Raw genomic sequence first — 24,238 nt, 5'->3', positions numbered from 1 at the left:
TTGTAACTTTCCCAGAAAAAAATTTATAGAAGAACTCAAAAAAGACTTCAAAAATCAAATGAGAGGTATTGAGGGAAAATAAACAAAGAAATAAGAAACATTAAAAAAAAAAAACAAGAAGATTGGGGGGGGGTAGTTAACCAACTAGAAAAAATATTTTTAAAAAATAGCAAGGATGGGAAATAAGACATACACAAATACTATAACAAATATCAGGAATATAATTCATTAGAGGGAAAAGGTAAGGCTACTAATCATTGATCTCAAGTCCAATTTAAAAATTCAACTAAGAGAGAAACCTGTATTATGTCATATTAATACTGTTATAGATGCATGACTATGTATTTGTAAATATTTATATGTGTGTGCATGTATATGTGTGTATATATATTTAATATATATATATATATATATGTATATCCATGCATAACTATAGCCTGTTTGAGAGAAATGGAAGGATGAATGGGGGAAAAAGAATAAAGTAAAAAGTACACAACAGAGGACAAAAAACAACCTACAAGAAAGCCAAAAAAAATAGACAGTCATTACTTCTTCTATGAGAGTTTCTTCTATTATTATATATGCTTTCTTGAAATGAAAAGTTATTCGTACATATTTTGCATATTCCCTGAAGTTCTGCCAAGTCTATGACAATATTTTATTTTGTTTATTTTCCTTTTCCCCCTTTTTCTATTTTCATTTAGTTTCAAATAAAGTTTTTCAAAATATATAAGTAGGTATATTTTAGGAGATGAATTTTTATAGGTCATTATATTGTGGCCTACATGGTTATGAGCTTCCTTAAAATAAGCTAAAATTGTCTTCAAATGACAGATATGGCTTTGTCTTATTCCTATCCATCAATTAATTCATTATCATTTATTAATCTACTAAAATGTAACAAGCTTTTTACTACACCTTGAGGGTACTAAAGTAAAAATAAAACAACCCTTGCTTTCAAAAACTTACATTCTCTTAGATAAAGAAATAAATACTTATTGATGGAAGTGCAAAAATATTTGTTATTCAGTCATTTGGTCATTTTCAAATATTTGTGATACCATTAACCACAGTACTAGAAAAGCCCTTTTATCCTCCACTATCTCTCTTGAAGTCATGTTCATTGTTTCCACCCTCTGCCAACTTCTCTTTACACCTTCAATCTTTCCCAGCCTCAGAGGCTTTTCCAATTAATCTAAACTTCATATTATATGGATATAGTGTGTAATCTTCAGCTTTATTATTCGACCAGAAAGTAAATAGTCTAAATTAATTTTCTTTGAGTATTGACTAATTTAATCTCCTTATTTAAACAAAGGACTCTCAAAAGTCTTCTTCAGTACCATAATTCAAAAGTGTTGATTCTGTAGTATTTTACCTTCCTTATCTTATAGCTCTTGCAGCCATATATTGCTACTTGGGAAAATGTAGTTTTGACCATATGGACCTTTGTTTGCAAGGTAATATCTGTGCTTTTTAGTATGCCATCCGGATTTGCCACACCTTTCCTTTCAAAAAGCAAATGTCTTAATTATGGCAGCAATTGCCATCTGCACTAATTTTTCAGCCCAAGAATATAAGATCTTACACTGTTTCCATTTCTTCTCCGTCTACTTGCAAGGAGATGATGATACTAATTGCAAAAATCTTAGTTTCATCTTGTTTATTTATTAGTTCATTTTGTTTACAATTCAATAAAATTGTTACATATTTTAATTCTCTGGTTCCATCCTTAAGAAGAAGTTTCTTAATTCTTTTTAAATTTATTCTATCATGTTATGAGCCAAAACTTGAAACAAGGTGTTAACTCAATGGAATTGATAGAAATAATGTTTATGTTTACACCTTTGAGAGTTCACACATTAGTTAACAAGTTTGGGAGATTCACAAGTCAGTATTCAGTATGAGATTCACAAAGTTTACACCTCCCACAATCCCACTCTCTTACAGGAGGAGTCAACCTTTGGCTTCACACCTTTAAGAGATCATATATAAGAAACTCTCAGTCTCAGCAAGGATTAGTTGGAGATTGAGAAGCCAGGAGTCAGAACTGAGCTAGAGGCAGAAGCTGGAAGAGCTAAAAGACAAGCTGCAAGAACTCTTGGAACCAAGGAGAGAGATAGACCTCTAAGAAAACTAATGGGGGTATTTTGGAAGAGACAATAAAAGATTGGATTTTGACTAGTGGCTGTATTTGGGTGATTATTACATGAACTGAAACTAAGGCTGCCTCCAGAAACCTCCCCAAGGAACCTGCTCCCAGAGAACCATCATCTATTATTAAAAAAAAAAAAAAAAAAAAAAAAAAAAAAAAAAAAAAAAAAAAAAAAAAGAACACCATACTATCAGAATGGTATTTTCTGGTCAGCATGGTATTGAGATTTTTCATATTTCTCCTGGAACAGTATATCACGTGATATACTCTCCATATAAATTAAAGAAGTAAAGCAATAAGTTACAGACTTGTAATGATCCTTTTACCAATCATTTGCATCATATTTGCTTCTAACTGTTAATTCTTCATCTTCACACATAATCCTCAGGAAACAAGTAAGGTGATCTGCCACTCCCTTCTCTTTGAAGTCTTGCCACATTTTGCTGTGATCCTCACAAAGACCTTTGTGTAGTCAATGAAGTATGAGTTGGCATTTTTCTGGGATTATCTTACTTTCTCTATAAACAAATGAATGCTGGGAATTTGGCTTCTAATTCCCCTTTGAAAAGAAGTTGACTGTTAGAATAATTTTCATTTCACATATACCTGAAGCCTAAGTTGCAGAATCATGAACATGGGATCACTGGTATATGAAATAACCCAATTGTTCAATAATTTTAACATTATTTGGCATTGCTCTTCTTTAGAATGTGGATATAAACCAATTTTTTTCTAACCTAGTAACCACTGTTTGAGTTTTCCAAATTTGCTGACATTTGAGTGCAGAATTTCAATAGCATCATATTTTAGAGTTTTTAATAGCTCAACAAGAATTCTAATACCTTCACTAGCTTTTTTGTTAGCATTGTTCTCTAGGGTACATTTGATTTCATTCTCCAGGATGTGTGCCCCTAGATCAGTAACCGTACTATTTTGGTGATGTTGAGATCAATCTTTCTTTTTTTAAAATTAATTTATTTTAATATACATTGCTTTATGAATCATGTTGGAAGAGAAAAATCAGAACAAAAGGGAAAAACCATGGGGGAGGAAAAAACCAGAAAAAAAAAAGAAATGATCATAGCATGTGTTGATTTATATTTAATTTCCATAGTTCTTTGTTTGGATGCAGATGGCATTTTCTGCCCAAGTCTATTAGGATTGATTTGGATCACTTAGCTACTGAGAAAATGTAATGTTCTAACTAGCTTTCTGGAGGTCCTCTAAATGGGCCTTGGTTTCAGCAGAATAATCACCACAAGAATAGTCAGGGATAAAGTCCAAAGTTTTTATTGTTTCCTTCAGTCTCACATTCTGCTTCAGCAGTCTCAGCCAGTCAGCCAGTTAGCAGTCTGCACATTCAAATGTAATGTCCTGTTTTCTAGAACCCCCAAGTTGGGGTGACAAAACATACCAATACTTTCTTAAGCGCCCACACCAGGGTGGATTAAAATATAGTGCCCAGTCTAGCTCTTTGGAGGATTTCGGGATCAGCCCAAGTCCTTGGTCTTAGTGGAGAAATGAAGGCAGGAGAGCCGCCATAAAGGTAGTCAAGTCTTCTCCTCTAGAGCTGAGTTTATCCCCAGTTTATATACTCTATTACAATTAAATAAATTCATCCTACTGAGTATAAGCCAATCATTATATCACTAGGGAACCATTATTTGTTGTAAAATTAAATCAATCTCATTGAATTAGAGAACTATTAATCACCATGCTAAACTACATAATCATTGTCTTATCAATTCCACTGAGTTAACATTGTGTGGTAAGAATCCTTGCCTCAGGTATATTTCTCCAGAGTTCTGGCCCATTACAAGAAAATTCAAGTCTTTTGTAGCTGATCATCACATATTCTTGCTATTATTGTGTACAATGTATTCCTGGTTCTGCTTGTTTCACTTAGCATCAGCTCGTGTAAATCTTTTCAGGCCTTTCTAAAAATCAACTTTTTTCATTATTTTTATAGAACAGTAATAATCCATTGTCTTCATATACCACAGCTTATTCAGCTGTTTCCCAACAAATGGGCAACTATTCATTTTCCAATTTTTTGTTACCACAAAAAGAACTGCTGCAAACATTTTTGCACATATGAGTCATTTTCCCTTCTTTATGATTTCCTTGAGATACAGATCCAGTAATGTCATTACTGGTCAAAAGGTATGGCCCTTTGGACATAGTTCTACATTGCTCTCCAGTATGGTTGGATTATTTCACAACTCTAGTAACAATGCATTAGTGTCCCAGTTTTCCCACATACCCTACAACATTTGTATTGTGTCATGTGTATGTAATCTATTCCATTGATCCATCACTCTATTTCTTAGCCAGTACTACTGCTTCATAATATAGTTTTAGGTTTGATACTACTCAGCCACTATCCTTTGTATTTTCCCATTCTATCCTATTTTCTCCCTGTATATACTTTTGTTCTCTTTTTCCAGCCTGTCCCTAGTAGTGTTTTGGGTTTTTTAACTCACTCAACCCAACCAACCAATTTTTAGCTTATCTCCTATCATTATTCCCCCTTCTCTTACCTTTGTTTCCTAATGTTTCTGACCTCCTTTTTTCTAACTCTTTCCTTTTCTTTCCTCTTTCTCCTCCTATTTCTTTATAGTGTTATATAAACTTATATATCCAACTGAATGATTTAGTTATTCCCTCTTAAAGCCCAAAATGATAAGATCAAGCTTCAGACAATGCTTATTTAGCTTCCTTCTTCCCTGGATTGTAATAGGTGTTTTATGCCAAATTTGTTCCATTATCCTTCCCCTTTCCTGTTCTTCCAGTGCAGAACTTTTTCACCCTCAAATGTTTATTTTTCTTTCACATCATCTCAGAGTTCCTTTACAATCACATTCTCCATCCATGTGATGCTCCCCTCTGTCTACCTCAGTAACAAATACAATTCTAAGGATTTATAGATAGTGTTTTCTCATCTAGGGATGTAAATAATTTTACCTTTAAGTAATATATATATATATATATATATATATATATATATATATGTTTCCCCCCATTTAATTTTCTCTACTTCTCGTAAATCCTGTGTTTGTAGATTAAATTTTATGTTTAGTTCTGGTTTTTTTTTTCAATAGAAATGATTGAAAGTCTCTTACTTCACTCAAGATCCATAGCCTTCTCTGGAAGATGATACTCAGTCTCTTTGGGTTGTTAATTCTTGGGTGTAACTATGTCTTTTGCCTTCTGGGATATGATATTCCAGCTCCTCTAATCCTTTATTGTAGAAACTGCCAAATTATGTTGCTCCTTGATATTTGAATTGTTTTTCTTTGTCAATGTGTAGTATTTTGTCCTTGAGATTGTAGTTTTGGAGTTATGCAACAATGATCCTTGGAGTTTTCCTTGTTGGATCTGTTTCCAAAGGTGATAGATGGATTCTTTCAATCACTAATTCCCCTCCTGTTTCTAGAATACTGGTGCAATTTTCCTTTATGATCTCTTTAAGAATGCTATCAGGTTCTTTTTTGGTTGTGGCCTTCAAATAGACTAATAATTTTAAAATCATCTCTTCTGGATCCATTTCCCAGGTTGATTGTTTTTCCAGTGAGGTATTTCATGTTTTCTTCCTTTTTTTCATCCTTTTAGTTACTTTGATTGATTATTCATGTCTCATAAAGTTATTAGCTTCCATTTTACCTCATTCTAACATTTAATATGTGATTTTCTCCAGTTAGATTTTGTATCTCTTTTTCCATTTGGTTAATTCTACTTTTGAACTTGTGGTTTTCTTCAGAGGAGTTTTTTTTTATTTTTATTATATTAAGTTAAAAAGTTTTTGTGCAAACAAAACTAATGCAGACAAAATCAGAAGGGAAGCAATAAATTGGGAAATCTTTTTTTTTTTACATTTAAGGGTTCTCAGAAAGGCCTCATTTCTAAAATATATAGAAAATTGACTCAAATTTATAAAAATTCAAGCCATCCTCCAATGGTCAAAGGATATGAACAGACAATTTTTAGATGGTGAAATTAAAACAATTTCTAATCATAGGAGAAGGTGCTCTAAATCACTGTTGATCAGAGAATGCAAATTAAGACAACTCTGAGTTAACACTACACTTTTGTCAGATTGGCTAAGCTGACAGGAAAAGACAAGGATGAATATAGGAGGGGATGTGGGAAAACTGGGGCATTAATACATTGTTGGTGAAGTTGTGAACTGATCCGGCCATTCTGGAGAGCAGTTTGAAACTATGGTAAAAAAGTTATCAAACTGTTCATACCCTTTGACCCAGGAGAGTTTGTATTAGTCCTATATTCCTAAGACATCTTTTTGTAAAAAAATTTTAAAGCTTTTTATTTACAAAACATATGCATGGGTAAATTTTTCAACACTGACATGAAACTTTCTGTTTCAAATTTTCCCCTCTTTCCCCCCATCCCCTCCCCTAGATGGCAGATAGTCCAATACATGTTAAGTATGTTAAAATAAATGTTAAATCCAATATATGTATACATATTTATACAGTAATCTTCCTGCACAAGAAAAAATCGGATCAAGAAGGAAAAAAAATGTAAGCAAATATCAATGGAAAGCATGAAAATGCTATGTTGTGGTCCATACTCAATTCCCACAGGCCTCTCTCTGGGTGTATATGGGTTTCTTCATCAATGAACAATTTGAACTGGTTTGAATCATCTCTTTGTTGAAGAGAGCCATGACCAACAGAATTGATCAACATATGGTCCTCTTGTTGCCATGTATAATAATCTTCTGGTTCTGCTCATTTCATTTAGCATTAGTTCATGTACATCTCTCCAGGCATCTCTGAAATCATCCTGTTGGTTGTTTCTTACAGAACAATAATATTACATAAAATTCATATGCCATAATTTATTCAGCCTTTCTCCAATTCATGGGAATCCATTCAGTTTTCAGTTTCTTGCCACTACAAAAAGGACTGCCACAAATGTTTTTTGAATATGTGGGTCCCTTTCCCTCCTTTAAGATCTCTTTGGGATACAAACCCAGTAGAAACACTGCAGGGTTAAAGAGTATGCACAGTTTGATAATTCTTTGAACATACTTTCAAATTGCTCTCCAGAATGATTGGAACTGTTCACAGTTCCACCAACAATGTATCAATGTCCCAGTTTTCCCACATCCCCTCCAACATTTATCATTTTCCTGTCATCTTAGCCAATTTGACAAGTATGTGGTGATATCTCAGAGTTGTCTTAATTTGTACATCTTTGATCAATAGTGAATTTGGAGCACCTTTTCATGTGATTAGAAATCCTTTCAGTTTCTTCATCTGAAAATTGTCTGTTTATATCCTTTGACCATTTATCAATTGGAGAATGGCTTGGATTCTTAGAAATTTGATTTAATTCTCTATATATTTTAGAAATGAGGATTTTATCTTAATGTAAATTGCTTCACTTCCAATCTTGTCTGCATTAGTTTTGTTTGTACAAAAACTTTTTAACTTAATATAATCAAAATTAACTATTTTGTGATCAATAATGATCTCTAGCTCTTCTTTGGAAACAGATTCCTTTCCCTCCACAGATCTGAGAGGTAAACTATCCTAAGTTCTTCTAATTTGTTTATAATATTATTCTTTATGTTTACATTATGACACTATTTTGACCTTATCTTGGTATATGGTGTTAGGAGTGGGTCAATGCCTAGTTTCTGCCATACTAGTTTCCAATTTCCCCAACAGTTTTTGTCAAATAGTGAGTCCTTATCCCAAAATCTGGTGTCTTTGGGTTTGTAAAACAGTAGTTTACTATAATCATTGAATATTTTCTTCTGTGAACCTAACCTATTCCACTGATCAACTACTCTGTTTCTTAGCCAGTACCAAATGGTTTTGATGACGATGACTGCTGCTTTATAATATAGTTTTAGATCTGATACAGCTAGGTCACCTTCATTTGCTTTTTTTTTTCATTAATTCTCTTGATATTCTTGATCTTTTGTTCTTCCAGATGAATTGTGTGTTATTTTTTCTAGGTCAGTAAAATAGTTTCTTGGGTGTCTGATTGGTATAGCAATAAATAAATAAGTTAGTTTAGGTAATATTGTCATCTTTATTATATTCTCTCAATCTGTTTAAGAGGATTTGATATTTTTCCAGTTGTTTAGATCTGACTTTATTTGTGTGGAAAGTGTTTTGTATTTTTGCATATATGGTTCCTGACTGCGTTGGCAGATAGATTCCCAAATATTTTATATTATCGACAGTTATTTTAAATGGAATTTCTCTAAGTATCTCTTGCTGTTGGATTTTGTCAGTGATGCATAAAAATGCTGATGATTTATGTGGATTTATTTTGCATTCTGCAACTTTGCTAAAGTTGTGGATTATTTCTAATAGTTCTTTAGTTGATTCTCTAGAGTTCTCTGAGTATACTATCATATCATCTGCAAAGAGTGATAATCTGGTTTCCTCATGACCTACTCTGATTCCTTTAATCTCTTTTTTATCTCTTATTACCAAAGCTAGCATTTCTAATACAATATGGAATAGTAATGGTGATGGGGGTAACCTTGTTTCATCCCTGATCTTATTGGGAATGGTTTCAGTTTATCCTCATAGCATATGATGCTTACTGATGATTTTAAATAACCATTTTAAGGAGATGTCCATTTATTCTTATACACTCTAGTGTTTTTAATAGGAATGGATGTTGGATTTTATCAAATGCTTTTTCTGCATCTGTTGAGATAATCATATGTTTTTGTTAATTTGTTTTTGATATAGTGAATTATGCTAATAGTTTTCCTAATATAATATAAAATTTTCTAATAATCATTTTCATGATTGTTTATTTATGCTTACATATGCCTACATAATATAAAACATTAGCACACATTTCTACTTATTATTCCTCAATTTAAAGGTAATTAAAAAATCAGAAAGATGAGTGAAGACAAGGAACAATTTTCTCCTAAAGAGGAGCAGTTGGAAAAGAACTATAAATAGAATTAGAATGAGGAACATAAGAAAAAAAAAAAACATAAGAAAGAACATCCCATAGGAGGTAAGTTAGGATAGAGAAGATGCTGTAATAATTGGTCATGTTTCATTCCTAATTAATCTTTCAGATTTAGCCAAATATTATTTTTTTTCTAATACTGAGCATTATCCTCTAGGATTCAGCATCTCCCCTTGTTGACTCCTCTAATCCTAACTGAATACCATTGATTAAAAATATAAATGGCTTTTTAAAATCTCTCCAGATGCACTGTACAGTTAAAAAACCCATCTCCTTTTCTTGTCACTGTTCAATTAAATATAATACAGTTATATTCAATTCAGCAAGGTTCCAATGATATAAAAAAAAAATGTGGATTGATGCATTATGTGACCTCTACAGGCATACATTTTAGTGAAGATGACAATGCAAATATAAGGATATTTAATACATACTTATTGATTCCCTTTACTATAAGGCATATGATAACATATTGAAGAGATCTAAACAGTGGTGCAAGAGACTCAGGTAAAGTGTTATCATGAAAAGTTTGACACAAGTGCCACTGAATTGGGTCATGAAGGAAGGGTAATATAATGAAGACATCTCAGGAAATGGAGAAAAAGGGATAGTTATTTAGAGAGACCATTCATTCTAGCCTGTAGGACTAGGTACAAAGAGGCACAAAAGTAGCAAAAAGCAGTGTAAGTATATAGTTGCTGAAAGTTCAAATTTGAGATTGGCTATTGAGGCAGCATAGAAAAATAGGAAGATCCCTAATTGAAGTCAGAAGATCTGGGTCCAAATCCCAGGTCCCATCCTTTTTGATAATAACCTTGTTGTTTAGCCTCTGTAAGCTTCTATTCCTTCATCTATAAAGTAAGCAGCATTATCTACCATATAGAGCTGTTGTGAGGAAAACACTACTTGAATGTTACTTATTGTTCTGAAAATCGAGAACTATCAGTCCTACACAAGACAAGCAAAATGCCCTTGGAGGAAGGGAGACCCAATGTAAACATCAAAGGTCTCATAATTTGTTTCGATGGAGAAGGTATAAGATTTAAAAATCTAGTAATAGAATAAATTATTCTCGCTAAAAGACACAAATTGCTTCAGTGCTAATGGATAAAATAATTTTTAAAGAAATTACTCCTACTGCTTAAAAATAGGTGGCACCAAGTGAATATATCTTCCTCACCTATTCTTTCTTGGCCCCAGCCTATAGAACTGAGTCAGTAACTAATTTCAAGATATAAATAGTGTTGAAAGAACCAAGCACCCATCTGCCCATGGCTGTGACATTGTGGTCCCTTTAAAGTCTCCAAAGGAAAAGTATCATTGCCCCTGAAAGGTTTGAGGTTAAGTCATGATTTTTAAGATGGATTTTATAGGCCTTTTAAATGTCATTCTAACAAAAAATACTACCATACAAAAGAAATCCATTCAAGTTGAACTGCATACATGTAACACGGTGCTATATTTTAAACATAATAATGTTTTCTTAGTTGTAAACTTGAAGTATTTATTTGCTTTTAAAAATAAATTTTCTCTATCTCCATTGTATTTAAGGAAGTTCATTTTTGATAACAGAGATCTACCAAAGTCAAATATAGTCTCTTAATTTTTGACTAGACTACAAAGCAGTCTGACTCACAGCCAAAGAACCATAAAATAATTTACCTTCTTAAAAATATGTCTGTATCAATGTGATTTCATGTTAGATACCTGGACAAGTCTTTATAATTGGTTTGTCATAATCCACCCCCCAAAAAAAGAATGGAAAGGTACCCATTAATTTCAGAGGAAAATTACAGAATCATTGAATTGCAGAACTTTTGAGCTGGAAGTGATCTTGAGGATCATTAAAATCAAACCTTTTCATGTTACAGTTTAGGTAATGGGGATATAGAGAAGAGAGGATTTAGCCATGATTACACAGCTTTTTAGTTACTCTCAGGGATAGGATCAAAACTTCTGTTTTATCAGAAACATTAACCCTCACATCTTTCTCATATTTCTGTGCTATTATATATGCCCTTTGAAGTCAGATATTTTACTTTTTTTCTAGCTTAAAATATATGTATAGATAATATATACGTGTTTAACTATAACCTGATTTGAGAGAGTTGGGTGGGGATGAAAGGGGGAAAAAGAACAAAGTTTTTAAAAAGTACCCAATAGTAAAAATAAGAACAACCTAAAAGGAAGTAAAAAATATGCTGGATCCCCCAAATGCAATTTCTTCTACTATTATATATCCTTTTTTGAACTGGCAATTTATTGTTATATATTTTGAATCCTCCCTGATGTTCTTCTGGGCACATGACAATCTTCAGTTTTGTTTTGTTTTCCTTTTCTGTTTTTCTTTTTCTATTCTGTTTTTTCCAATTTAAAAAAATGTTTAAAAAAATAAGTGATAAGCCAAGTATTATTTCATTATATTGCTTTTTAACTGAGAAAATTTTTTCTATATATGTTACAGTACTTGATAGCATAATTCAATAAGTAATTCATTTTTATAAATTCATTTCACTATGAGAAGATTCAGGTATACATAAATTTTTTAAAAAATCAAAATGCTTTTTGTTGATTTTGAAATCAAAACCCTTATAAAGCATCATAGCTATGCTGTCTGCACAGCAGGAGGTTTAAAAATTTTGGAATGTTGAAAATGTCAATATACATGTATTTTTCTCAAAGGATTTCTAATTTCATTAGTAGAAAATGAATTTTTCTTTTATTTTGTTACTGCCTTAGATTTGTTTGAATAAAAAAGTTTCATGAACTTTTTAAGTACACTTAAATACTTTTCCCATTTCCCCATTGAGTAGGGAAACAGTGAGTATGTCACAAATGCACTTATAGAGTTTTTTATTCTGTTTTAGGACATGTTGCTTTTACCTAAAGGTCAAAAGGTAAAGCATGCCTTATGCATAGCCAAAATTCTAAAATAAAAATTCAATCTGTTTTCCTTCTGTAATAGTTCAAGAATACATATTTCCATCTCTTTGGGTACTCTCTAGTTCCATAATATTATTATCTTTATAATATTTTATGTAAGTATATTTGGCAAAAAATTGTCCACTGTGATAAACCTAGTGATAATCGTATGTATTTTAATTTTTAGTTTTGAAAATGGAAGTAGTTTTTGACCAGGCTTTTGAAATTTGGATAGACCATGAGGTTTTATTGCTGCAAGAAACTTATAGTTGAGGAAAAACTCATCCTAGAATTTGAATAATATCAATGACAGTTTTCAATTTTAGTTATTTGGGTGATGAGGGGTTTAATCATTCAATGTATGGTCAAATAGCTACTATGTGACAAAATGTGTCAGAAATTGGGCTTGCACTGAGATTTCAAGGATGACTCTCTATTCACTATGGCATTCAGAGTTTCCTTTTATAAAACTGCAATAATTTTACTTTAATGATGATCTTCAAATTAAAATTAAAGGTGACTTAAGGAATCATTTCTTAATTTTTCTTATTTACTGTCTATGAAAAAACAATTAATAGATGTTCAAATAGTTTCCATGTTAGATTTGTTGTTGTTTTTATTTAAATTGTAGATGTTTTAAGTGGAAAAAAGTCTATCTTTTCTGTATTAGTTAAATGTCTCTGAATTACATGGTCAAATGTCAAGCATCACTTTGTTTCTTAGCTCTTTGCTTGCCCTTCAGTACAAATAAGCTAAACCTAAGTAGTCTTGAGAATAAATGATATGTCACTGGAACACAGAGCATTTTTTTACTTCAGCATGAAGTTCAGCCCTTACTATGGATGTTCTCTGCCTGTTTCTTTGCCACCTTCTTATATTTTGATTTCTTGTTGCTGGATGTCTTGATGCATTTTGTCTATTTACCTAATTGGTCTGAATTTCTGACATTCTATTTGGACCTTGCTTGCTGAAGTCTACAAGTGTTCTTGTACTTGATCAGCTTGTCTGTTTGATTCAATCTAGGCAGGTATTCTTAATCCAAAGGCATTTAGATAGAGATGAAATCTCAAAAGTTGGTCTATGAACTTGAATAGAAAATATCATACATTTATCTTCATTAATTTTTAATTGAAATTTAGCATTTCTTCAATTATGAATGAAGTCAACAAATATTATCTCAAGAATAGATCTATAGGCCTCACAAAACTGAAAAAGGGGTATATAACACAAAAAAAAGTTAAGAACTCCAGGGACTCTACTTAAAACTTTTGTTCTTTTCTGACTACACATTCAATGCTAGTTTAATGAAAGGTACAAAACTGAATTGCCAAAATGAAGTGCTAAATTAATTGGTTCTAATGTATTGAATTAATTTAAATTAATTTTGGTATTTGTAACTCTAATCTGATATGATATTTTTCAAAGTAGAAAATTTCCAATTTCTTCGATTCAATTAATCATTTAAATAATTAAGTACAAGTTAGATGTTGATATGAAAAAACAGATAAGATACAGCTCCCATTTCCATCTATAGATAATCTAATAGAAAAAATAGCACAAATAACTATGGTTACAATATATAACATGATAAGACAAATTATTATGAGAAATTTAATGAGGGAAAGATGATTGAAATCTGGTAAGGTGTCACAGAAGCATTGAATTAGACTTCAAAAGAAGCTGAGACCAACTAAGAGTGTGGGGGAAAGGAGACTACATTTTAGTCATCAGGTGAATAAAGATCTGAAATGTAATGGAATTAAGATATCTGTTAATTAATGTCATAAACTTGATGGTCAAACTCTCTGAAACAGAAAACACAAGTTAGTGTTAATTAACTTCACTTTATAGATAAAGAAATTGAAAGATAGATTGTATAATTTGTTCAAGGTCACGAATAAAAGCCAGGACTAGCATTGGTACAGATTGGCTAGAAGCTTATTTAGTGTTTCCAAGGAAAAGAAGGGAGAGAGAAAAGGAAAGAAGGAAGAAAAATATTTTCTCTCACAAAATTTTTACAAGAAATGGGAATCTTAAAAATTCATGGTTATTACAATTTTCTATTGACCCTGCCCTAATATACTAATAGCTTAACTTTTATTGTATTTTATGAAATGTCAAAATGAAGGCAAATAGCAGGTGTTCTAAGTAGCCATTATTTCAACAAAGAAAAATAAAGTACCATTGGGAATCTATGACTTTTTTTTTTTCTACTAAATCTAATTTACAAGATGATTGCACTAATTATGGCTGGCTGATTGTATTCATTTCACTTGAAGAATCTGCAAATACAGTTTCTTAAATGGTTCAGGAGCTATAATGTTTCTTTCTAAAACTGAGATTTTCTTTTTAAATAATTGCTTCCCTCCTCCTCCCTTTTACCAGTACTTCTCAAAAAATTAAATTTGATTTTTTTAATCTCAAAGCTCTTTAGATAAATTGGTGGGTGAACTTTTCCAATAACTTGTCTTTTTCAGGAATTTGATCTTAAAGTCTCTTCTAAATACTCTTTTAAGCTTTACTTTCCTCTTCTGTTTGCTCTATTAGTGTATAGAGAGTCACAGAACATTAGAGTTGTAATGGATTTTAGTGCTAATATAGTGCAACCTTCTCACTTTACAGATGAAGAGGCCTCGAGTTTAAGTAGCTTGTTCAAGGTCACATAGAAGAGCCACAACTAGAATCCAGATCTTCTGCCACCAGAGTTGTACCACTCTACCATTCTGGACACCATCTTCCTCATACTTATTCTTCTTACACTTGACTACAGGTATTGCTCACACCTCAGAATATTATTTTCCAGAATAAACAATTCTATCCCTAGTCTGACTTTGACAGAAAAGAGGTCAAATATTTGCTTTCAGACTGCATGAACCTAAGTAGGATTAAATTACAAAATAGCTTTAACAAATTCAGGAATAGTCATTTGTAACATCTCTCTTATAAGAACATCTAATTTTTCTCCCTTATTTATTCTCATATAAATTAGAATATTCCACTTTTCATCACTTATTCATGTTCATGTCTTGGTAGACTGTCAGTTTCATTACGGAGAAGATGGGTCTTTGCTCATATTCATTTGTTCCTAAGAATTTAGTAAAGTGATTTGCTCATAAGACATGCCAAATAAATTTTAGAATACATGCAAAAATATCTGACTGAACTTAGAGATTGTGAGCCAAGAATTATGTTGCATTACCTTGGGTTGAAAGAAGAAATCAGTTAAGAGGCTTTGTTTGATATTTTTTACAATATAATTGAGGGAGGCTTTATAAAGTTTCCTGTCAATAGAGACTGATTTAATCTAGATTCTATCTTGAATAGATTTAAATCTATTGGGTTTGGAAACAGGAAGTATTCTCTTCTATGATATTAAAGAAGGTTGCACCTGACTGCTTGACTACTTAGTTATTTGTTTCTATCATTAAGGAAATATTTGATCTAGTAGGTATGTGTTAATTCATCTGTGTGTTCATTTGGCAAGACACTAAGTGAAATCTTAAATAGAAATTTTCAGCTGTGAGAGTCAAAAGTCAACTCTTCTGATCATATTATAGTACATTGCATCTCCTGTAAATTCATCTCATTGCCATGAAAAGCAAAACAAAAAAAACCCTCAAAAACAAGCAAGCAAACAAAAAGCCCCTATCATTGTTTTCTAGAGCAAACAAGGTTTATATTAGGACTTAGTGAGGATAGGTAGATAGATAGATAGATAGACAGACAGACAGATAGATAGTTGGAGATATATATTATGGTCACTTAAGTTTTTAATATTTCATTTTAATTTTTACAGTGTCAAGATGTGTGGTTGTATGATAAGCATGACATATTAGTCACTTTTAAAATCTGGGGAAATGTTCTCTCAGTCTTCTAATAGTTATAATAATCATATGATGTGTGTTGTGTACAAAACTGTTGAAAATCATTTATCACTTTTCTAATTAATGAAGAATTAGAAACTTCTGGCAGAATGTCTATAAGAGATGTTTCAAAAGTCTTAGTGAATTTTAAGATATTAAAGCTTAAACATAATAGGAAAAATAAATGAGAATTAATGTCAGTTGGACAAATAAAGACTATTTACTAATATTGAAGGTTGAGAAAGTATTTCTTTCTGTCAGTTTTTGTGATTCCAGTACCTAGCACAACATATATGTATGTGTGTATGTGTGTGTGTGTGTGTGCGTGTAAGAGCCAAATTATGGTGTTATAATTTGGTAGAAAAATATTTCCTGGTGAATCACACATTGAATGAAATCATATTATTGGTTAACTATACAATACAAGTTTCTATATGCAATATATATGGCACACATGCTGGTAATATTGTAGAGAGAAATCTAGGGTAGGTAAGCCATACATAAAAAATGCTTTTCAAGAACACAAGATGACAGTATTTCCTCGAAAATTCTCTAAAAATGAACAAGCTAAAGAAATATGCAACAACTTTAGGTGTTAAATCATAGGTGTAAAACTAAAATGTTCCAACCTCCTCTTCACAAACACCAGAACTGAGGCTGCTGAAGATTACTTGACTTGTTCAAGTTCACAGAAATATATAGCATCTTTGAACCTGGACCTTCTAACCCCAGAGCCAGTGCTCCATATAGTGTGCCACAATTTTAAGAGGACCTTGCAACGAAAGAGGAAGAATACTATAAAGCAAATAATGGGGAATTTTATAAAATCAAGAATGTTATGGAAAGTTTTGGTTTGTAGGGCAGTAGAACAACAATAGTGCAAGATATGAAAGGGTCACATTATAAACCTAAAATTGGAGCATAATAAATGTTAATAAGGCATGAAATTAGCCTACTAACTTTAACTGGTTTTTAAGGAAAGGGAATGAGTTGTATGTAATATTCATTGATTGCTAGAATTATAGAGTTTATTTAGTCCAATTTAAAGATGGAGAAATGGAGAAATATAGAGGTTATCATTTGCCCAATGGCATGTGTGCATACACATGCATATATATGGTGTGTCATGTATATATACATTATATATCTTAATAATTACTTTTAGAACTGAATATAATAAAATTACTCAATATTCAAATATAATAATTAATGGAATATTTTGGTAATTATTTTTTTAGAAATTAATGGAAACACTCTTTAGGGTTAATGTACTTTTCATACCCAAAGTGAAAAAGACAAACGCAAAGACGGTTTTCAGTTATATGTCAGAAAAAAGAGGGAGATCTGAAAATGAATATAATGCAATTTATGTAGCTGTTCCATAGTAGTACAGAAATGAAAATTTCTTATTTTATCACATTCACTAAGAAACTGGAATAGATTTACAAAGCAAGAAGTAGATTAGTACAGTCATCAGAGTTTATGTTCAAGAAGGAATTGAACTTCTGTCTTATGACTATTTTCTGATCATGAAATTATAAGGGTTCAATCTAATTTCTCAAACCTAGGCAATATTAAAGTCATAGATAAACTAAACAAAAATTTTTAAAAAGCAGGTTTAGTCAAAAAATTTTGATGATAAAGGGGTTGGAATCTCATTTCCCTATTCAAAATAAGGAAAAAAAAAAAACTGGTGAGAGACTTTTTTTAAATTATGTTGAGACTGATAATAAAAGGATGGTTCAACATTAGGGAAAAATTACTACATAATTTAAAAAAATAAGGAATCTCTTGCCATGTCATTCTCTCAATAAATATAGAAAAAAAAACCTTTTTAAAAAAGTATATTATCCCTTTATATAACAATACTAAGATATATATATATATATATATATATATATATATATATATACATACACATGAATGAGTTTGAAGTTGAGGTTAATGGAGGAGTTTTTAAGGAAAAGCACAGTGTAAATGCTACAACAATTGACATGACAGCTCAAAAAGAAAACACTATAATCAAACTGTTGACGAAAGTAACTGTTTTCGGATCAATTGGCCTAATGAGCAAAATTTCCCACAATGTTTGAAACAAAATTTCGCTTCAAATTGTGCATGGCATGTGATAAATAGAAGGAAATTAAAGATGATAAATTTGAAAGACAACAACAGTATTATTTTATAAAAGGAGACTGAGGAAAATAACATAAAGTAGAACCAATTGATAGTATTAAATGCAATATATATACAAATTTTAAATGTTTTATTAGTATGCACAGTTATATATCAATGAGAAGAGCATTCCCATGCTTCAGAAAGAGTATTTGAAAATTATATATATATATATATATATATATATATATATATATATATATATTTGCTGAGACATTTGGGGTGAAATGACTTGCCCAGGGTCACATAGCTAGGAAGAGTTAAATGTCAGAGGCTAGGTTTGAACTCAGGTCCTCCTGACTTCAGGGCTAGTGCTGTAGCCATTGCACCACCTAGCTGCCCCATAACCAAATAATTTAAAAATTATAGCAACCTTTAAGATTTTCAATCACCCCCCCAAAAAAATTTTTACAAATTAGGAAAATGAGGCCAGGAGAAGTTCAATCACTTACCAAAGAATATCATTCCATTTAATAAGAGAGTCAGGACTTGAACCTAGGTTTCTTGCTCTTTTACAGTGCTCAGTTTCCTGTATATTTATATCATCCATATTTCAAAGGGCAAGGATGCTTAAGTGGAAGAAACTGAAAGAAAACACAAAATTCTACAAAATTTGTAGAAGAATGACCATTCAGAGGATTACTGCCTTTTTCTCCATTTAGTGTTTCATGGGACTTCTTTGAAGGAATGTGGCTTTGAATGCCACTGATCATAAGCCCCCTTCTAGTATATTTCCCCAACCCTTCAATCAATCAGTTAATGTCAACTAATTTTTACATAGGGGTATTTTATTGATAAAGCATAGCAAGGATAGAAGTTATAAAAATATCTGTCAAATGTAGTTTACTCTGAATATACTTACAATCTGGGAAAGTAGAACTCAAATTTATAGTAAAATGCATTAAGGTACTTTCATAAGGTGCATAAGAGGTATCTTGCAGATGTGGATTCTACGAATATTTTTTTCCCTTTACAAAGGCCCCAACAGGTTTAGTGGATAATTATCTTCCTTGCTTAAGTAGTCTGGGCCATTCCAGAATGCATTATCTCAACTGACAGATGAAGCCCCTGCTTGGCTAAGTAAAGCAGTTTGCTTGCCCACCTCCATCCTTAATAATTGACAGTAATCTTATTAACTCAGACATCACCAAAGGAGGCAGGAGGGAAGAGGAGCAGGAAGAGGAGAGAGATATAGTCACAGAGAAAGACAGAAACAGAGGGATAGCAAGGAGTCAGAGACAGAAAAAAAATCATTCCTGTGAATATTTTGTACAAACATTGAGTTCTGGCTCTGCCTCTACTAAACCCTCAATCCTTTTAGCTCCTAAGCCAATTATAGGGTTTTTTAATTATCATGTAGTATGGATCTCGTGAGTTATTCATGGCCAGAAGCAAGTTCTCCCAAAGTTATAAATGTTGGATTAGAACCAAGCAGTGAACATCTCCACATGGTCTGTTTAACCCACATGTAAGGTTGTACCTGAACATGTTCTAAAGTCTGGGCTTTGACATTCTACATATAAAATAAAAACTAATGGAACTAGTAGTTCTAAAACACTTTACATTGGTGGGACGCTAAATTTTGTATAAAACGTTAGCTGAAGCTTTGCAGTAAAGCATTGGCTGTTTTTGTTGTTTCTAATATGCCTTCTATTAATTGTACTAAATAACATGAATGCTGTTGAAATAGTTTATATTATTCTACAATAAATGTTTAATAAATAATAATTAATAAATGTTAAATAAATTTAACGTACTGCAATGTATCTAATGATATAATTATGACTTATGCCATTAAGAAATGTTATCTTTGGCATTGAGGATAATAGTGAATATGATAGTAACATACTTAACTTCTAACATGATTAAAATTGTTTCCACTTTACTTCTCTTTACTTTTGTGTGTTAGCTAGTATTTGGGGGGGGTAGTTTCATTGTTTAAGCAGCTATCTTAAACACCCATTAATAACTATAGAAATATCAGGTTGAGAAAAATTTATAATTTAAGAAAGTTCACAGTCCCTGTTAACTTAACACATTTTGATAAATAACATGTTTTTAGAAACCAGATCTTAGATAAGAGATGTTTTATTAAGTTCTGTTGAGTACTTTGGTCTGCTAAATTTGTATTTCTTGATCCATGAAAACAATATCTCCAAACTCACTATAAACAAATGACCTGCTACCTAAGTCCAAGAGCTTTGGGAAAGCTTTGCAGATATAAGTCAAAACTGTGAGAACTTTGCCTATCACAGAATCACATCTCTCAAATATTATAAAGCATAAATCTGCAAATGGTCATAACAAATAAAATCTTGTCTCTCAAATTTGGAGTCATTTTTGAATCAGCACTAGTTTTCTTCTTTTTGTTGTTATTACTTGCTTCCCCTCAAAACTGCTAAAAAGCTGAACAGCCAAGGGGAAATGGTTAAGAAAGCGAGGTCAAGTTTACTGTTTTACCAAAAAGCATGCAAATATTCAGGAAAGTGAATTTATCATTTTCACATCATCTTTTCACATCATATAAGAGTTTTGCTTTTAAATCAACTGTTTTCCTTGCAAATTTACTTCTATAATATTGCTGATGGCAAAGAACTATTTTTCTGTTTTAAACAACTGGATAACAATTTACAAAACCTAATAGTATCCCAAAAAGCAAATATGAATTTATGATGGTGATGGCTATTTTTGTGTTATACACTTGTAATTTAGTAATTGAACTATGTACAATTGCATATTGATATATGTATATTATTATGTAATTATATAAGATATTTGTCTCTTGACTTTTCCTTGAACTTTTTTCTTTCTTTAAAATAATTTGATTTTACCTGATTATACATAAAGAGCATTAGTAAATAAACAAACACAGAGTTATAAATACAATAGCTTAGACTTTGGATGTATACTGGCTATTCTGTTTAGCACCTAGAGGGCCTGCTAGCCAGGTTGAACAATGCTGTTCAGTAATAAAGATGAAGTAGAGTCATATACAGGATTATCCCAATGTTTATTTGCTTCAAGATTCATGGCAGATAAGTTGAGAGGTGACAGATCAGTGGCTAAGGAAATTAGAAAATTTGGGGGGGATTAGAGCAGAAAAAAATTGAATAGGGTAAAGCAAACATCTTAGGTGTAATAGATACTGCAAATGACAACTAAGCTATTTCTTTTGTAAGGTCTGAGACTGTTTTTCAATTTGAAAAATTTGCCTATCATGTGTTACTGTCTACTGGAGGATTTTAGTTTTCATAAAATCAACATTTATCTGTCCCCTGCTCCAGTGGAATGTGAAGAATTAAAATCTATATTTATAAAACCAAAATTAAAAAAAAAAAATTTCTAATTGAATTCTCTCCTCCCCTGTAAGTGCCTACCTCACCTGACTTCTAGTCCTATTTTTCTCAAAAATTTTGGAAAGGAGAGAATGGAATTTCTAACCATGAAGATTAAGTAAACCTTTTAAACAAAAAGATAGATAAATTGAATCATGATGTTGTATGTCTATTGTGCCTTGCAGAGTAAAAATGCTAAATCACATAAACATATTTTTTAAAAGTTAGAGTAGGCAATAACTAGCAGGGAAACCATACTCTATGGAAAAGAAGGAAGACAATTTTGTTAAAAAAAAAGTCTCAAAAATAAATTTGTTGGGTTAATGATAAAAAATAGTGTGATTGAACATTTATCATATATATTTATTTATACATTATAATGTAGAATATAACATATTACATATGTTATAATATATTTATAAATTAAAATTGCATATACATACACATATAGCACATAGCAAATAATCACATATATTCATTCTTGTGATAGATATTTAAATGTATGTGTGTGGTCTGATAGATATAGATAGTTTGGGAAATACGAGGAACAGGAATTTTGAATGGGTAAGACATTTTTCATGGTTATAATCAAATTTAGTTGAATATTTTTTCTCTTCTAAATCCTTCATCTTGTGATAAAGCACCAGCCTTTAAGAATTTCCAATCAGAATTGGGATAAATATTTAACATGGATTTTCCTCTAAATGTTTCAGACCAATTCTCTGATCAAAAGGGTGTTTTATTGGTCAATTCCTCAAAGATAAAATTTCAATGTTTATTAAAATCACCTGCCCTTGAATCTATAATTTCCCCATTCCCACTGAGAGTAAAGTAGTGATTGCTAATTTGGGAGACATTTTTGGTCCTAGAAAATTTAGATTACTCAGTTGAAAATTATTAAATACACAGTTGGGAAGTGACATAAATGTATCTCAGTGGTAAAGATTTTATTCATAAACAGAGAATGAAACTACAGTTGAGTCAGAAATATCAAGCATAGGAGAAGTGATATTTATTGTGTTGTAATCAATTAAATTTTACTCTACATTGCAACATTATACATTTTTGTGATAGCATTTCATGAGCAAAATCATCTAGTAATCTAAGGTGTCAAATTTTTAGGTAGATGAATTTATAGTGCATTTTAAAAATGAACACCTGTGAGAAACAATAATGAAAACACATAATTAAATTTACAGTGTATTTTAAGATTCGTATTATGGTAAATGATAGAGCATAGGTCACAAGAATTAGTTTCAAAATCTGGCTCAGATTCAAACTAGTTATGGACAATTTATTTTTCTTCTTACTAATTCAGTTTCCTCATCTATAAAATGAGGAGGATATTCAGATGTCTTGCCTCACAAATTGCTGTGATAAAAATGCATTATAAATAGATTTTTAAAATTGTATGTTTGAATTATTGCTATTTATTTATTTTGATGTACTGTCTGTTGAGTGGGAAAAAATGGATTTAACTATGTATACTATACCTCTCAAATGAAAACCTATTTGTATTTAATCTATCAACAATACTATGTGGTAGATAGTTAATGATTTTTTTTTCAGATAAAAGCAGAAAAGCATTAAAGTATAGCTCTGATAAATGTTTCTGTTTAAAAGATTTTTAAATATATGAACATATGTTTTGATTAAGAAGTGAACCCTATAAAATTAGAGTTACAAACACTCAAATGGACCTGAAGATTAAATAACAATTTAAAATTTTAAAGAATATTTTAGAATTAGAATGGGAGCCTAAAACCTGTCCAGGGCTACAATCTTGAAATATAAAGAATGAGACAATCTATACTCAAAATAAACTTATATTCCAATGGAGGAATATTAATGTATTTAAAGATTTTATATATATATATACATACATACATAAATACATACATATGTATGTATTTATATAAAAATAAATATATAAATAAAAAGATAAAATATCTTTAAATACATTAGTATGTATGTGTATGTGTATACACATTATGTACATACATACCCACAATACAGAACATTTATTGCATTTGTTATATGTCATTATGTGTCTATTATGTATACATATATTACATAATGTCACCAAAGTTTTAATATAGTTTCAAGAGTTTAACACTACAAATATATACATACTAGTGAAATGCTATAGATACAAATGATAAAATACTGGAACAGGAGTTAGGAAGACCTGAGTTCAAATTCTTTCTCAGACTCTTAATTAGCTATGTGGCTGATCACTTAATCTCTGTTTAAGTTTCCCACCTGTAAAGGGAGGGTGATAATAATAGTACTGACCACCCAAAATTGTTGCAAAGATCAAACAAGATAATATTTGCAAAACACTCAACCTCACTTCTGGTGCATGGTAGGCACTCCATACATATTTACTATTGTTATTATTACTATTATTGTTATAACCTAAGCTGTATCCTAAAGGGAGAGAGAGAGAGATTCTCTGAAGCAAAGATAAGAAGAATGTACAGTCTAGGTATGGAAGATAGGGAGTACAAACACATTGTGATAAAAAATGGATCCTCTTATTTTAACAAGAGAAAGCCAGGTTGGATGGATCACATTGGATGAGACTAGCAAGATAGTTTCGCACCAGGTAATATAAAAAAAATCTAAAGAATGTTGTTGATATTTTATTCTAAAGGAAATAGAAAGACACAAGTTTAATAAGTAGGAAAGCCTGCACATATGCTTCTCTAGACTTAACAGAGACTGATTTTCTGTGGTATTGAGATAAAAATCACAGGTGATTAAACTAAAATATTAGGCACCCTGGTCTTAAGCTTTATCTTACATTTGAT

General features: G+C 31.3%; 1 protein-coding gene across 6 annotated transcripts in view; it reads left to right on the top strand.

Moving 5' to 3' along the window:
• CTNND2 (catenin delta 2) overlaps positions 1-24,238 on the top strand; it is a 1,100,293-nt gene that overhangs the window by 74,864 nt on the left and 1,001,191 nt on the right. The window contains exon 1 of one of the 6 annotated variants that reach the window (XM_031952376.1): positions 14,699-14,822. The exons of the other annotated variants lie outside the window; for them this stretch is intronic. The gene's annotated coding sequence lies outside the window, so the exon portion shown is untranslated. Of the gene's footprint in view, positions 1-14,698; positions 14,823-24,238 lie in introns of those variants that run through there. 6 annotated transcript variants of the gene reach the window in all.

The sequence above is a fragment of the Sarcophilus harrisii genome, chromosome 1 (genome assembly GCF_902635505.1).
Source record: "Sarcophilus harrisii chromosome 1, mSarHar1.11, whole genome shotgun sequence".
NCBI lineage: Eukaryota > Metazoa > Chordata > Mammalia > Dasyuromorphia > Dasyuridae > Sarcophilus > Sarcophilus harrisii.
Note: the sequence above shows the minus strand (reverse complement) of the source record. Positions and strands in the feature narration are given on the sequence as shown.